General features: G+C 29.4%; 1 protein-coding gene, 1 long non-coding RNA gene and 1 pseudogene across 3 annotated transcripts in view; 2 read left to right on the top strand and 1 right to left on the bottom strand.

The window, feature by feature from the left end:
* Positions 1 to 17,084, top strand: part of LOC149894891 (uncharacterized) — a 116,464-nt gene that overhangs the window by 24,161 nt on the left and 75,219 nt on the right. The window lies entirely within an intron of this gene.
* The window catches only part of LOC149894894 (uncharacterized), a 315,082-nt gene that overhangs the window by 245,182 nt on the left and 52,816 nt on the right, over positions 1 to 17,084 (bottom strand). The gene's annotated exons all lie outside the window — the stretch shown is intronic.
* On the top strand, positions 528 to 5,445 carry LOC149894902 (uncharacterized; annotated as a pseudogene). Its single transcript, XR_016445855.1, has 11 exons — positions 528 to 712; positions 1,440 to 1,520; positions 1,947 to 2,033; positions 2,315 to 2,347; positions 2,692 to 2,771; positions 3,017 to 3,157; positions 3,376 to 3,492; positions 3,640 to 3,812; positions 4,302 to 4,366; positions 4,645 to 4,739; positions 5,256 to 5,445. The product of XR_016445855.1 is annotated as an uncharacterized LOC149894902 (transcript).

Raw genomic sequence — 17,084 nt, 5'->3', positions numbered from 1 at the left:
TATCTATATGCCTGTATTATTAATTTAAAATTTTTTTTTTAATTTTGGATTATGAAAGTATTTAATAATTTCTTACTTAATAATTATTTATTCTGATTTTTATCTTCTTGGATTTTATTTTAGACATGTATTGATAGAATAATCTGATAATCTCTAAAATGTATAAGTTGCTATATAAAAATGTATCTGATATATTATGCATATGCATGACTTTTTGCATTTAAAATTTTAGCAAGGAATGTAAGTCTAAGTATAAGTTTTGATTAAGTATGGTATTTAATATTTTTTTAGTCTCTATATTTAGATAACATAAGAAGCAAACAGTTAGTTTGAAGTCACACTAATAATTTTGTTTCAGTAAATTTATTCGTTTTAATGTTGCTGAATATTGTGGCTAGATATTTGATAGTTATATAAATAACTATAACATAATATCTGGCCCTACATTATATTACCTTTACCTTTTTTGTTGTTGTGACACAACAGAGGTTTTATATCTGAGTTTTTCTTCTCAGTCTTTTCTGTTCAGTTGTTTCTTCTCAGTCCTAAAAGCATTATAGCCTTCGTCATGGCTAAGGAGCTTCACCTGGCCTCAACGGACCCCTGTAGTTAAGGAATTATATATTTAGCTTTGATTTAACTAGTATGAGCCAAGCTGAAGAGTTTAAATGGACAAGAGCAGTTTGGATGGAAGGAGACAAGGAGGAGGAAGGTACTATCCTTACTAAATGGGTTCAGGGTGAAATTGTTAGATGGCCTGTTAAAATTAATGCGTTAAGAGCTTTATCAGAAGGTAGATCCCCTAACAAAAATTGTTATATCCCAGCCACTATTGACAGACGGGTACCGTATGGTTTTTAACTGGGCTTACGGGAACGGGATTTAGAGTGGTTTGTGTCCAGATGGGTCCCGTATGATTGAAAAATTAAGCAAAAATAGTAATATGGGTCGCATGTGGTGATTATAAGGGCTAAGAAAACTGGGATTTTGACGGGTTTCCCATTAGGGACCCATCTGGTGAAAGTAATATGCGGAAAAATCTATGCAATCAGACCATTTTCGCCATTTGCAACTTGTGCAAAAAAAGTTTTTACAACATAACGTATAAATTAAAGTTATAATCGTTTTCTCGTTTTATGTTTTTTATGAAACTCTATATAAAAAGTTGTTTTAACTAATTTTTATTTTTTATACATAAATTTTTCTCTTTTTCTTTCTTTAGTAAAAAGTTGAAAATTTTACAAAGTTTTACATGCAATTTGAACAATAAATACTTTAAAGAATTCATTTATATTTACGTTTATGAAAAGTAACGCCACAAGGAAATGCATATAATGTTAAAAAGTTGAATGAAAAATGCATATAATATTAAAAAGTCCCTACAAAAATGCCAAAAATGATGCATCACTTTTTTGATATTATTTCATTTTTCTTTTAAGATGATTGTCATACTTGTGAAGATTTCAACTTTACTACCACAGATGCAGATGAAAGTAACTCACCTCCTAAATATAAACATGGTAAATTTGTATTCTTGTGACTTATGAACTGTAGTTTAGGATAACTGAAACAAGTTAAACACTATTCTTTTTTTCTTCCCAAATTATTAGGCATTCTATAAGAGCCTTATTAAATTACATTGTGAGTTGAGTTTCTAAAATCATTAAATTAAAATTGATAATTTTCAAAAAATTTCTAGTTCTAGTGTTAACAGTTAAGTACATCTAGTTCCCAAAAAGTTTAAGAGAAAATGTAGGTAGCTATTTTGAGAAAAAAATTTGTCTTGTCCAAAAAATTTAAATTTTGCTGTTTTTGGTATTTATTTTAGCAATAAAACTGTTATGTTGATGTGTTTTTGTGTATTCAACAGTTGATTTTTTATTTTACTATTCTTTTTTATTTGTATGTAAGTATACAAATTGAATTATTACGATCTCTAATTTTAGAGCCTAATAAAGTTACTGGTTATAAATATAAAATAAAAATACCACCTCTACCACATTCATCAGTTAAAAGAAGGAACATCCATAAAGGTAAAAATAAACATTATTTTATTTCTACTTACTCCATTTTAGCTGCATACAAATCTGCATACAAGTTCTTATCAAAAAATGCATATAGATGCATTTTTTAGAAGAATTTTTCTGAAATGTATATCATTATTCATATTTTTTTAAAAATGTATTTATGACATTAAAAAAAAGTTACTAAACAAATGCAAGGATGCAACGTGTATTACTTTGTTGATGCTGTTTACTTAGTTTATATATCAGATGATCTCCATACTTGTGAGAATTTATTTTTACTTTCACAGATAATTGTAACTCACCTCCAAATAACAAAGAAGGTAAATGTTTTTTTCACTTTTAAAATATAGTACAGGATGGCTGATACAAGTTACTATTATAATAGGCAATACTATTTTTAAAAATTATAATAAATATTTGTTCCAAAAAAGCCTCTATAATTTAAATTTTCGGCAGAGTTTTATTCGAGGAAGTATCAAATAAAAAACAACAAGTGTTTACACTTTAATAAGTTTAGTTACCATGCAGTTTACAAGAGAATATATTTGTAGGAAGCAGTTTTTAGAAAACAATTGAATTATCGGAAAATTTTGAATCATGCTAAGTTATGTGTTTGGTGCATTTTCATGTATTTGGCCTGGTTAATTACTTTCTTTAATTTTAGGACCTAAAGTGTCTGGTCATAAAAGTTACGTTACAACGCCACCTCCACCACATCAGATAAAAGAAAAACTAGCAGAAAAGGTAAAGAAACAAAACTTTTTTATTTTAACTTATTTAATTTCTGCTCTAATCTACAGGATATTTATATCATTTCATTGATATATTGGAGTAATGATAAGTAATATGTAAATACTAATAAAGATATCTTTTTATATTTTTAGTTCCAGATATCGATTATTTTATTATTGTTTTTTTTAATTGACAGTTTATGGTAATAAATTCTTTTAATAATAAACAAAAGTCATTAATTAAATATTTACTGATAGAGTTCAACACTCCTAAATCCAGTTCCCCAGATATAAGCAAAAGGAAGTTGATAGTGGAGGATCCTAAATGCAGTTCTCCAGATAAAAAGAAAAGGAAGTTGGTATTAGAGGATGCTTTAATTCATAGATCACACCAATTACGTATGTTTTGCGTAGAGCACATTTTATTAGTATACTTTCCATCTTTGATTATTTCTAAGTATGTCATTTAAACTTGTTTTATGCTAGTTTTTGTGCTCAATTTTTTTTCATATGACAATTTTGATAACTTTGGAAGTACATCTTGAATCTTGTGAGCCCAATTTAAGTAATATTATATAAAGTTGAATTTAAAAATCCATGTCATCAAATATTTTTAGCATCACCAGTGGATTTCAGTATTAGAAGTAGCCCTAAACTGTTGTCTCCTGTAAGGAATCAGGTCCTTTTGAATAATAATACAGATACTATGAGTATATCTGTTGCATCATTTCAAAGTAAGTATATTTTTTGTTTAGATCTTTTTTTCTAATGAAGTTTCTTTAAATAATTATGTGAAATGGTTGACATTAATCAACATGGATACTATTCAACAATAATAATTTGGAATCTCAAAGTAGACTAAACAAGTTATTATATTTTAGGATTCCAATCAAAAGTTTTTGAGAACTTTATCGTTTTAAAAGAAATGACTAAGTCACTTGGTCAGCGATATGAAAAGGATGATTCACCTTTCTTTATTGAACAATTTACTGAAATCGAAGAATTTAAAGAGTTTGATGAAACTCTATGTGAAAATGATAAAAAAATATGTTTTGTGAGTTTCAATTTTGTTTCAGAAAATCATTTTTATTGCTTTTCATTTAAATACTACATCCACAATTTAGGTGGCAATTTGAAAATTTTCTTTTTTAAAAAATCCCAGAGCAACTAAATAATTAGAACTGTTCGTGACCTGAGTACTTATTTATTCTAACTCCATTTTAAAATGTTAAAAGAACATTTTAAAGTTAATATCTGAAAGATAAAATAAAATAGTTTTTTAACTTTTTTTTATTTTAAATAGTTTTTTTGCTTATAAATACTTAGTAAATTTGTATTTATTTTCAAATGACATTTTAAATAGTTATTAATAAAGTTTAGTTATTAATAAAATATAGTTATTAATAAAATATAGTTATTAATAAAATTTATTATTTTCTCCCAACATTTAAAAATAAAGTTAGAATAAATAAGCACTCGGGTTGCGTGTTATTTGCAGATAAATTTATAAACACTAAGAAACTTCTACTTTGTTTTTGTTTAGCTTAGTGGCTTTGAAAACTGTGGGGGAGCAACATGCCATGAATATGTTAGGAATATTATGAACAAGTAAGTTGGTTACGGATATCTTATTTTTGATTTTTTTCATATATTTAAAAAATATTGTTTTTGCCATATAGAAATGATTGATAATTATTATTGTATTACCATATAATATTACCATGGCCCCCACAAGAATCATTAATTGTACATTTGGTCTGGGGAAATTTATAAAAGAAAATATTAAAACATCTTTATTTTGGGCCCCGGAAATCTTCCCCATTTTTGATGATTGTTTTTTTAAGTTCATTTGTTTGAGTTGGTAAATCACATGTGTTACTTTTGAGGGTTATGTCAAATGGCGCCATGAGCGAATACAATTTGAATGGGAAGTTGAATAAGCTGTCTTTTCGAAAAACAAATACAATGAAGTTAATAGTTGGTAAGTTATTTTTATTTATGTCAAAACTAGATTATTTATTACTAAGTTAAATTATTACTACAAATTGCACAACACTTTTTTAGTTCAATTCTAAAATATGGAAAATAATGCATTGTTAAAATTTGACTCAGCAGACATAGGTAGATAAATAGATAGATATTTTTTTAATTAGCCATTTTACAATAAAAAAAATATTTCTTTTTAATTTTAGAAAAAACAATATTAGTTACAATTAGAAAAATATACAGGGTGTCCGCTGGTTTTTGAGTGGACATCCGATTTAAGATTATATATAAAATGGTCGTAGGAGACAATCACTGATATAGCTAATAGCTGCATAATGGCAATTCAGTTTGTCTAAATTTGATTCCAAATGGCGAGCTTTGTGGCTAAAGCCTAGACATTTAACAAACTTGGGAAATAATACTTTATGCCAACTAGTTTTAAGATAAATAAAAACAGGTTGGAAAATTATTATTTAAAAAAAAGAGTTTAATTTTTTTTTTCTTTTTCTAGCAACTGTTGCTGGGTCGAAAAAATATACAGAAAAAGATGTCGAAAATAGCATTGGTGTTATTTTGAAACACGCTCCTTTGCGAAAAGGTGGTAAGAAAAATCTACGAAATGAAAACAATTAAAGATCAAGAAATGAACCTTTATGTTCTTTTGTAATAAAGATTTTTTTGTTGAAATAGAATTTTTATCTTTATTCTTGTCTTTTATTTCTCTGAAATTGGATCTTTCTAAGATAAAACAATCACTCCATGCACTGCTGGTATAAAATTTTTTTACAACATATTAGACCTAAGAAAAAGCAGTTTGTTTGCTTCTTTTAAATAAAAACATTAATGTTATTTAAGTTATTTTTTACACATTTACATCTTGACGGTCGGTTTATAGTCACAAACGCGACGTCATTACGACATCTTTAATTGACGTCAAGCGGGATTACACTTTGCGACTATAAACAGACCGTCAGAGTAGGACGTCCTCGCGACGTCCTTCTGACGTTCGTGTGTTTGCTGGGTAGGTATAAAGTGTTGATTCGAAAAAAATATATATGGAAGGATAGGCATATATGACTTCACTTGTTTGTTATTTAAATGGTTTTGACCAATTATTTAGTTATAAGTTTTAAACCTCAGATTCAGAGGCTGCTTTAAAAAATCCCCCTAACTCCACTCCGCAATGGATAATTTCGACTTTTTAAAATGGGAATGAAAATTGGTAAAACTATTGCCGAAATTTTAAAAAATGTGATCGGAAGAAATTTATGCTAAAACCATTTTGTTGTAATTTGGCGTCTGAAAGGGCCTGCGATCCAATAATTATGGGTGGTTGTAGTGTTGAAGTGTTTTTATGTGCCTAATTACTATAATTGTGCTATATATAGCACAATTATGGCGACTATTAAACTAAATATATTTATTTTAGCGACTTTAACTCTGTTATATAGAGTAGAAAATTTTTTATATGTGTTGGCTTAAAAGTAACAAATGTAAAAGGTGTTGATCTTCAAAATATAATTTACAATATATAATCGGTATTATGTGTTGTACTATATTGGATGCCTGTTTCATGCTGGATATCTGCCAGTGGTACATTATGGCTCTAACTATAGATATAAAATAGAAGTTGTCTAGGCGGCAGTCTACTCTAGAACTAAAAAATGAACCATCACAAACGCTTTGCCACTTTTTGCAAATCCATTGATAAACATTAATTGCATTTTTTAATGCGTTTAATCCAAAAGGAAGTCGCCATGTTTCACAATAAAAAATGATTTAGCAAGTGTCTTTATTGAAAGCCTTTTAAGAACGGCCATTGTTTCTCTTACAATATTGCATACATCATAAAAGTTTCAGTTTTCTCGTAATATGTCGTCTTGACCCAATGATATATATTAACTAGATATCTAACTGCGGAAGCGCGAGTTAGATATCTAGTTAATATATATCATTGTCATGACCTAAGATTTCGTGTTCTTCCACTATGAATGTTGGTGCGCTTAGCCTACCTCGTGGCATTCTTTTGACAAAATCAAAGTAATTTAATAATAAACAAATAAAATTCATTCATAAAACTTTAAAAGTTCATTAAACTTAAAAAAGTTTTTTTCATAATGTTACTCGTGTTGACTTAACAATATCAGAAAAAGAAAAACCAGAACTTTAATGCTCAAAAGATTTAGAGCAATATTTCATTTGCAGAATTGGAAAACACATTTTTTAACATTTGTAACAACTGTAATTATGACGATTAGTAGTGTAATTGTTACTATTCATATTACACGATAATAAAGTTAACTGGCATTTACTCTTTTGTTCTAGATGTTGTATAGGCTTCAGGCCATAAATAGTTAGTCAAAAATATTGTTGGATGAAAATTATCAACAGCATTCATAAAAAGATGCATTTGAAAAAGATGCTTAATGTTGCTAAACTTGCTTTTTTTAACATGGTATGCCAACTTAAGCCAAGAGTGGAGGCAACTGGGACGGAGTGAGTTGGCACATATTTTTTTCTTTTTTAGTTCATTAAAAATAATCAAAAACTTGATTTTTTTACTTTTAAAACCTTTTTTTGTTAATAAAATTAAAACAACAATGATAACAAATATTTTATCTTTGATGAAATTTGTAATGCTTGTAAAGTTTTAAGTATATGAAAATAATGTTAATTATGCCATGGTAATTATGTAATTATGTAAAGTTTTTCTTTCTTTTGTTTCATGTAATAAAAAAAACTCCTCCGTAAGTAGGAGGACCCTTTATTTAACCTACTGAAAAAGCGTAAGGGTATTTTTATTTTACGCCGCCTAACTGAAGGATAATCAAAAAGAAATACTGTTAACTTCACAAACTTGTCTTTGAAAACTGTTTAAAGCATATCACTTTCTTGTAATTTTCCTTTTATTTTTGCCAATAACATTTATTGTTTATTTCCCTCTGCGCGAAAGCTTCGAGACCCTCTAGAAGACTCAGTAAACAAACTGGCGAGATCGAAAGATAAAATCGAAAAAACAGCGCAACGCGTGGGGTGGTGTTGCACATACTTTGCTAGTTTAATAAAAAAAATTTTTATTTCGAGGAGATCAACACATTTTACTCAGTGTCGATTGCAAATGGTCGGCGTTGGGTCACTTTTATTCAAAATTATTTTCGTTGCTCCGAGACAAACTAGGTGCATGTAAGCTACAACAATTTCATTGATCAGAGATGCACCTTAACTTCAAAGAGGGATACCCCAGTCTGATAACCACTTAAATACAACAGTTGATTACTTGAAGCTGAAAAACTTCAAAAATTGATATAACTGCATAAATTTGGCAAAGTAAAACCAGCACATCTAAAAAAGACGTTGTCCCCCTGTCATTCAAGCTTGCTAAAGTAACTACAGTAGCGTACGAAAGTATGTAAAATAGCTAAAAAAAAAAAAACTCTCAAAAACGAAACAAAAATCAGTTTACTCTTGATATTCGCAGATTTTAAACTTTTTATCATAAAGTCCATTTTATGTCTTTTTTTTTCAAAGCGTGTTAACGTAGATAGATACATTTCACATATTTAGGTCGTTAGAGAGCTGGCCGGCCATCTTGTTAGAGAAATAAACCACAATTCTGGCGGGGGCGAACTTTTATGCTATTTAATAATAACCAATAACACCCCAGAAAACTGGCCACGTGCATGTATATTTTCAACTGTTCTCACCAGACTCATGAGCCAAATATTTCTGACATCGACTCATCAAATGTATCGATGGTTTTTCGGCTGAATTTCTTTTTCGCACTGATTTACGGCAAATGTTTTTCATGTGCAGCTAAATTTACGGCTAAATGTTCTCTTATGCTCTTAAGCTTATTTATGGAAAAGTGCAATAATTCATTTTTGAATCTTTAGCGCAAAATCAACACTAATTAAAGTGTTGCTTTTCCAAAACAAAAATGTAGACCCCAGCTTGCGCTATACGTTCGTGTCACCTAATATTATTCCACCTACAGCTGCAATTAAAAGCTTTTTACATAATCATTAATCAGAATTAAATAAAATCGAAGTCATTAGTTTATGTTAAAACAGACCACGCCTTTATTGACTGCAACTGAATTAACATAAAAAAGATCAAAGTTAGTATGTATAAACAAAACTCTATGCTACTTATCAGCTCCTAACATGCACCTTTTCGAATTTAGAATTATGTCAGTGGTAGAAAACATTCTACTAATGCAGATGGTGATGATATTTCACAATATATTGCAGCCACATGTACTAATTGTACTACTGATGACAATCGCTGTTCAGAAAGCTTTAGAAAAAAAGGCTCAAGAAAATTTGCCAGTTCATCAAGCAGGGTGACTTTGTCTACGTCAAGAGACAACTCGGCTTTCCCAATTCTTTTTAGTGCAACCTGTACTTCACGCAATAGGTCAATTTAAACCTTGTCATTGTGACTGTATGTCGTTTGTTGATGTTTCTGCATCTTTCTCGTCATAACCGGAAACGATCTTCTAACTCCGTCAACTTGTGCGTTTGAGCTTTGCTTTTAAATTTTCCAAAGAAGTTTTATCTTTGGAGCATGCTTGCCCTTCATCCACCAGCTCAGCCTTGAAATGCAGTGCTGACACAATATCTCGACATTTAATTGACAGACCATCAACTTCAAGCTCTGTACTTAGGCTGTCTACGTCAGAAGTAAGCGTAAAGCATGTGCTGTACGGTGCTGCACACTTTCAAGTTTGAGCAGGCTCGAGCGTTACTTCATATATGCCGCATTTGGCAAGTAGAGATCAGAAACAACGTTGTTTAAGAGCTGTGTATGACTCATATCGCATATCGGATAGAAACTCTCCCACTAGTTTCTGCACATAATCAGCAATACCACAACCAGTTTTTTCTGTTAAATCATGGCAGCCTAAAGTAACAACGTTGAAACTCCAGTTCTTGATAAAGCTAGCTCTGACACCCATTTAGTGGTTTGTCTTGTCTTTGTGTTGCAGCATTTGGCAGTGATGTTGTTGGGAACACTTTTTGAAAAAATCCAATCATACTTTCCTTTGCATTAGCTTCAAAGAATAAATCTTGGCAAAACCAGATGACCAAATCTTAGTAATTAAGATTAAGGTCATGCGCTGTTATAGATGTAATGGAACTTGTCTCTATACTAATCATTGGGTTATCGTTGTCTCAAACTTGTTATACTTCTGGATGTTAACATTTTTTTAAGTTTTCTGTGCATTGTCATCCTTCAGATTGTGTTTTATACCAACATGCAAGTAGTTTCTGAAAAACTTCGCAAAATGTGACCATTACTTATAAAAACGACTTACAAACGTAGAAATAAAAATAAAATATTAAAAAAATAGAAATATTAAAGACGTAGAAATATTAAAAGACGTACAAAAAAGTACACACGAAGACACATTAAACCTGCCATATAAATAAAATTATTAAACCTGTCATGAAAATTTTTATTTCACTGTGTATCACGTTAAGAGTGTTTTCAAACATTAAGCTTTACTCGGTTGATAAAATAATATAAAACTAAATACAATAAAGAATGATATAATTTAATACGTTACAATGTAATATACAATAACATAATACATTATAAAATAAAACATAATATATTATAATATAAAAATATAATATAAACTGTATTATGATATGTTATATAATGATATGATTATAATGTAATATAACATGATTTACTACAATGTATTGAATTATAGTGCATTAATAAAATTTTTCCTGCTGCCAAAAAAAATTCAATTGTCTTTTGTATAAATTGGCAGCAAGTTGAGGCATGCAGTACCCTGTGGTGTTGCTGTCACACCGTATAGACTATGGAATCACATATTATTATTGTCAGATAGGAAATTAGCGTGGCATTTAAGATCTGCCAAAGGACGAACTTTGTATATGGATGATAAGTATTTTGCTGAGTTTGTTCTCTGTATTTTATGAACTGCACACTGCAATATGTTCAATAGGCAGGTTTTTAATTGAAAAATTGGGGGCTGTTTTTTTTTTTTTTAATGTTACCCAATTTCTTTGATTTCTATAAACAAGTTTTTCTGATTTGATCTTAGACCATGGTATTCGTATTTTGAATATTGACTTTTTATGGGTTTTATCTTTTTTAGGCTATCTTCACTTTCATTACATTTTTCTTGCATTTAGAAAAATTTGCAAAAGTTCTTGATCATATATTTATCAACTGAATGGAAGAGATTTGCACAGGAGACTCATTTAATCAATATTTAATTGAAACTATTGTTGAGCATATTTACCAAGATAACAAAGATGAACAAATATAAAATGGAATCTTTCCTTGAGATGCTAAGTGTCTTGGGATCGATGGGAAGTCAATTTAGAGAACGAAAGTGATTAGGAAAAAATACTTTAGATTTTTAATCTTGTGATGTTTTCCAAAAAAAATCAGACACTTCCTTTGGCTTTTAATAGGAAAGTTTAAAATTTTCATGAAATACCTGTCACAATATATAGGAAAACTATTGCTTTACATATTTTTACTTATCTAACCCTTCTTAACTGTTCGAATTTTCAAATAACAGCTTCTATGACTGCATTTTTACCAAATTTCACTAAAGGACTTATCCTATAGCAAACTTTTGTTTAAGTAAATTATCAGAAAAAGAAACTTATACAAATGTTACTAACAAATCTAATAAGTTTGAAATGGTAAGATTACATAAAGTTTTGGTTACAAAAAAAGAGATCGTTGTCGAACATTGCTAACAGGAAGCTGGGAACTAACAATGAAGCATTTCTTGTAAAAGGACAGTTAAACTAAAAGCTTTTGTTTTCGAAAATCCTGTTATTTGCAGGTGATGAAAAAACTTTTTATAAAGCACAACAAGTAGAGCAAAGGAGCTCAATAGATGCTGACTTTTACTTGTCATCTATATCAATATTGGCCTGTTTTTTGAGTTGACATATTTCCAATTTTAGTTAACATAAAACGCAAGAATTCAAAAATAATTGGATTTTAACATTACATTTCTAGTGTTTCAGTTTTTTACTTAATACATCAAGGGTGCAAAGGAAAACAAAATCTCTTGCAATATATAAGAAATGTTTAGAATGTCTTACGTTTAATGAGCTTTCTAACCAATCGGCAGATAGAAACAAATTATTTAAAGTGCTAAACAAATTCACAATCATTTTTTCTTTTCAGCTTGTGTAGGGACAGACCAAAATCACGGTAAAAAACAAAAAAAAAGAAAACCACAGAAAAAGCAGAGCAACAAAATACGTCATTCTTTTTAGAAATCTTAATACGTTGCTGTTCTTTTTCCGTGGTTTTCTGTTGTTTTTTTTTTTACCATGATTTTCGATTTTAACAAAACTGAAAACAAGTATATAAGGCCGGGTGAATAAAAATGAGCAATTGCTTTTACTCAGTAATTGGTCAGCTTTACGTGAACAAAAACTTCAGCAGTTTGTCTCATATTTTTATTTAAGTAAAGGTAAGCAATTTACTCAGTAATTGCTCAATTTTACGTGAATAAAAACTTAAGAAAAGTTGTTGAAGTTTTTATTCACGTAAAGCTGACCAATTACTGAGACTTTTACTTTGTGGTTTTAAAGAAAGTATTGCAGGTATAAGGTTAGTTAACGATTCACTGAACAGGTGCGAAATTTTGAAAAGAAATTGCGACAGTCAACGCTGGACAAGTTGCAGACAGTGAGTTTTTTGTTTTAATGACAAACTTAAACTATTTTTTCTTTAAGTTCAAGTTATACATTATGTTTAGACACAATATCTTGGTCTTCAAGGAGGTGTTACTTTGAAACAGACTGTCAGACGAATAATGAAAATGCTCATGACTGATGATTTGGCAAACAGCTTTAATTTCATGAGCCATGGAAATAAGCATGCTTTTTCTGTCCTACAGCTTTAGGGCATTGTTTGTGGTTAGTAAATAATTGTATGTATATATTTGAGTAAATTGAAAAAATTTGCTGTTATTGTTTGAAAAAGAGTATTTTTGTGAAAGAAGACTTTATTTATCATGAAGTCAACTGACATTTGTCTTGTAAAACTAGCATCTTGTGATCAAATAGTTCCGTTAAAATGCTTATCAGTGTTTATGTTCTTTGTTAATAAAATTTATTAAAAATCAACCAATAAAAGTCTAACTTGTTTTAGAGTGCTCGCACCACTGACTTGTGATCTTTTCAGATATACAAACCATTACATCTTAACTTTATAAATGGTATTGTAAAAATACAATGGTAGCAACATGACAATGAGTCCTAAGGTTTCCACTTTCACAAAAATTCTTAATTTTTGGGTTAAATTTTATGGAATTGGTTAGAGACCGCCGATCCGTTACTGTTTATCGGATTGCGGATTGTTCACCGAATTATCTATGCTAAACGGTTCAAATTACTTACGGATCGATTTGATCCGAAAATAATGTATCGGAAAATAGTTTGTTAAAATTTTTTCGGATTATTTTTTCGGATTGCAATCCGATTCGATACTTTCGGATCGGATTGCAATTCGAAAAATTTTTTTCGAACGGAACCCGATCCGATATTATTTTTACGGATTTATACGGATTAAGAATAAGGAATGCTTATGAAATAAGATTCGTTTTTATTTATTTATAATATTCAAATATACAATGAAAAGAAATGATTTCCATGTTAAGAAATAAAAAAAGTCAAAATCACACTGAAAGTTAATCATTTTCCAAATTCATTTCCTGGCCACACAATGTCTTGAATTTTACTGAGTTGCTTAGTGTTTTCTTTCATATATGCCAACATCTCAACCTTTGAGGTTGAAAGATTGGTTCTTCTAGAGCTGTATATATTCCCTGCTGTTGAGAAAACTCTTTCAGATGTTGATGATGCAGCAGGTATACAGAGGTTTTTTCTGGCCAGCCTTGACATCATTGGGTAAATATACTGGTTTGGTTTCTATAATTCCAGTACATTTGTACTTGCTGGTTTTGCATTTAAGTACCCCTCAATTTCAGCTGAAATGGCTTTCTTGGTGCTTGTTTCACCTCAAGGAGTAACGTAACCTGCACCAAACATTTTCTTCCTTAGTTGTTCAGTGAAATCAAAGTTGTCATCATCTTCATCATCCAACATTGAAGAGGAAGGAGTGCTTTGGCTAGCCAAAATTTCTTTTTTTGACAGTTCTTCCATAGCTTTCTCTACTGCAGTTTTGACTACTTCAAAATTTTCCCCCTCATCCACAAAGCACATGCCCTTCCTGTTAGGATTTAAAAAATGAGCAATAGAGAATTCAATATTCATCAGCTCCCCTTCGAATCTTTTATTTAGATCTTCATTGAATTAGTGAGCAAGCTCAAATGACACCTCGGTTTTTGGCTTAATACAGGCCTTACATTTTGCCTTGTTTTCCTCCACCTTGTTGAAGAATTCTCAAAAATTAGATAGCTTAGGCATCTGAAAAGATGAAAAACATGAAATAAAATAAAAATGGAATAAATCAGATTATTTGATTTTTCTTTCATATTTGTCTGAACAAAAAATGATATTTTTGAGGCCTGCATAAAGTTTTCATTAAAAGAACTAATTATTTAAAGATTATTTGCCTTAATTGTTGAAATGAACGCAACAACTTTTCAAACTAGTTTTTATCTCTATTTTTATTTCTATTATTATTTAAGTAGAAGAAATATAACAATATAAATTTTATCGGACCAATCCACTAATTGAAATAAAACCACAAAGCGAATTAATTCGCAAAGGAATTCGATCCACAAAAAAAAAAAAAAAAACCCGCAAAAACTCAGTTTGAAATAGGGGAACATGGGGCATGATGACGAACGTTTTGAAAAGCACTTATATCTTATTCAATAACTGTTTCAATAAGAAAAACTTTATCAAAAAGTGGAAAAAAAATTATTATGCGGCACATATGTATAAAAAAAACCCATATAAAAATTATAAATGGCCTGGAAAAAACTCATTAACCAAAGTTACCTCAAATTATCATCTTGCCCTGTATGCGGGGCAAGATGGCGACTTTAAAAAAAGTAAATTCCATTATACCATTACCTTCCCAAATAACACGATATCATAAATTCTAGTTAATAAGGTATGTAATACAAACGGTTATGTAATTTTTTAAACAATCAAACTATATATTTATATAGGGCTATGCAAAAAAAAGTCTACTAATCAGTTCATAGCAAATTCCAACACAACAAAATAAAGCAAATGTCATACAAATACTTTAATGCATAATAAAGCAATATAATAATGACTAAGCCACACAAAAGTTATTACAATACAAGTTTATGGTAAAACATGTAATTTGGCGAAACGACAAACGAGTCAACTTGCCCCGCTCAGAGTCGGACTGGCTTGAAAAAACGGCCCGGGAAATTTTGTCACGCCGGCCCACTTCATTGTATGTTGCATATATATATATATATATATATATATATATATATATATATATATATATATATATATATATATATATATATATATATATATAAAGAGGGGAGCCAAGAGCCTTCACGCCGTCCTTGACAGCGACTATGATTAACGCCCTTATTTTTCTAAATTTAACTATATTGTAAAAAATATTAGTAAAGGACTTTTTATTTTTAGGCACATTACTGTTTATTATTATTTAAAGTATGAAAAAAAAAATTTAAACTTCTCAGCCTAAATATTGATAAAAATAAATATAATAATAATATTGATAAAAATAAATATAATAATAATATAGATAAAAATAAATATAATAATAATATTGATAAAAATGAATATTTCTAAAACACTGCTGTTAGTTGGAGTCTAGAAATAGGAGACATAATCGCTATTCAATTTTGACTAGTATAGCAACTTTTTTATCGTTTGACTAGTCGATGCCAAGACATCAATTATTGCATCGTTATTAATTCTCGGAAAAACGTCTTTTTCACAAGATATCAGCATGAATGACTGTAAACTTGACTGGCTCATCAAATTTCTTAATCTGTTCAAAATATATTTTAATTTCGAAAATGACCTTTCACAAGCAACTTGTGATGAGGATAATGTCAGCACAAATTTTTTAGCCAGAAACAAATTTGAATACGCAAGACTATGCAAGTTAAACTTCTGGAGGACAAAGTAACAATAAACAATACATTTTTTGCAAGGTTTGCATTTATTTCTGTGGCTGTCACTGTTTTCCACTTCTGGGATTGTAAAGACAGTTTCAGATTCTTCGGATTTATAATGTTACATGTTCTCCGAGACAGAGTTAGATACTTCCGTGTCAAATATCAAGTTATATTCATCTTCAAGAGTTATTTCAAAACTTTAAAAATTTATAAAATCTCCACTTAGAAAACAAAAAACCCAACCTATTAGACTACCAAAAAAAAAAAGAAAAGCTGTTTGACATAATAAATAAATAGTTGCAGAATCTATTTTTATGTGGGGACGAAAGAATTAGCTTAATTTACTTGTGTATAAACAAAACTGAAACATTTAAAATTAAATAACTTTATCAATTCTAAAGCAAAACAACGTCCCCAAAAAAATTATTGTAGTGCAACCTTTTCTAAAAAAAATAACGTCTATATATACGTATATACTATTTATTTTTATGGGTGGGTTTTTAATCTTCGACACCTACATAAAATCATTTGTTGCGTTTTTTGGATGAAGTTTTTCAAAAACGTACGATATTTTTAGGTACGTGTGTAAAAATTTCAAACCATTTATTTCTTCAAGTTTTATATATGGTTCGAAAGAGCTCTGAATTTGTAATAAAATGGTGAAAACTTTATGAAAAAAGAATCATTACAAAAAAAGTTATGCTCATTTAAGTAACATTATTTTTATGAAGAATTGCTTAAGAAAAATGTATTTTTCGTATAAAACTCGCGTTCGGCTAACGGCAGCTTTGTAATAGAATCATTGTTAGTTTGCGCATGATTTTGCGTAGTGAAATGTGCAAAACGATTAAAAAACGTAACTAAAAAAGTTTCGAATTAAGGTGGCTACCCACTATTAAAATCTGAAAAAATAAAAAAAAAGTGAAATTTTTTTTTTCTTATTTGTGGAAGGTTTAACCTTTATAAACAATAAATAACGTACAACAATGGTATAAAAGTTTTATAACTTACCCTAATTTTGTTTTTTAAAAAGGGGCAAACTTCTAAAATTTTAAAAAATTCCATAGCAACGGCCTTAGCGACAGTTGAAAATTTTCTATCTTCTAACAATGATATCTTTAGTTTGGTTTAATATTTTTCTTTGAAATTTTTTACAGAGATAAAATGAAATTAGGTGAATGTGCTGAGTTAAAAATATTTACACTATGGTATCCTATTCAAATA

This window comes from Hydra viridissima, unplaced genomic scaffold, assembly GCF_058129835.1.
Source record: "Hydra viridissima isolate aposymbiotic clone 2 unplaced genomic scaffold, HvirCarnegie_v1 scaffold_1, whole genome shotgun sequence".
NCBI lineage: Eukaryota > Metazoa > Cnidaria > Hydrozoa > Anthoathecata > Hydridae > Hydra > Hydra viridissima.
This window is presented reverse-complemented; position numbering and strand designations above follow the sequence as displayed.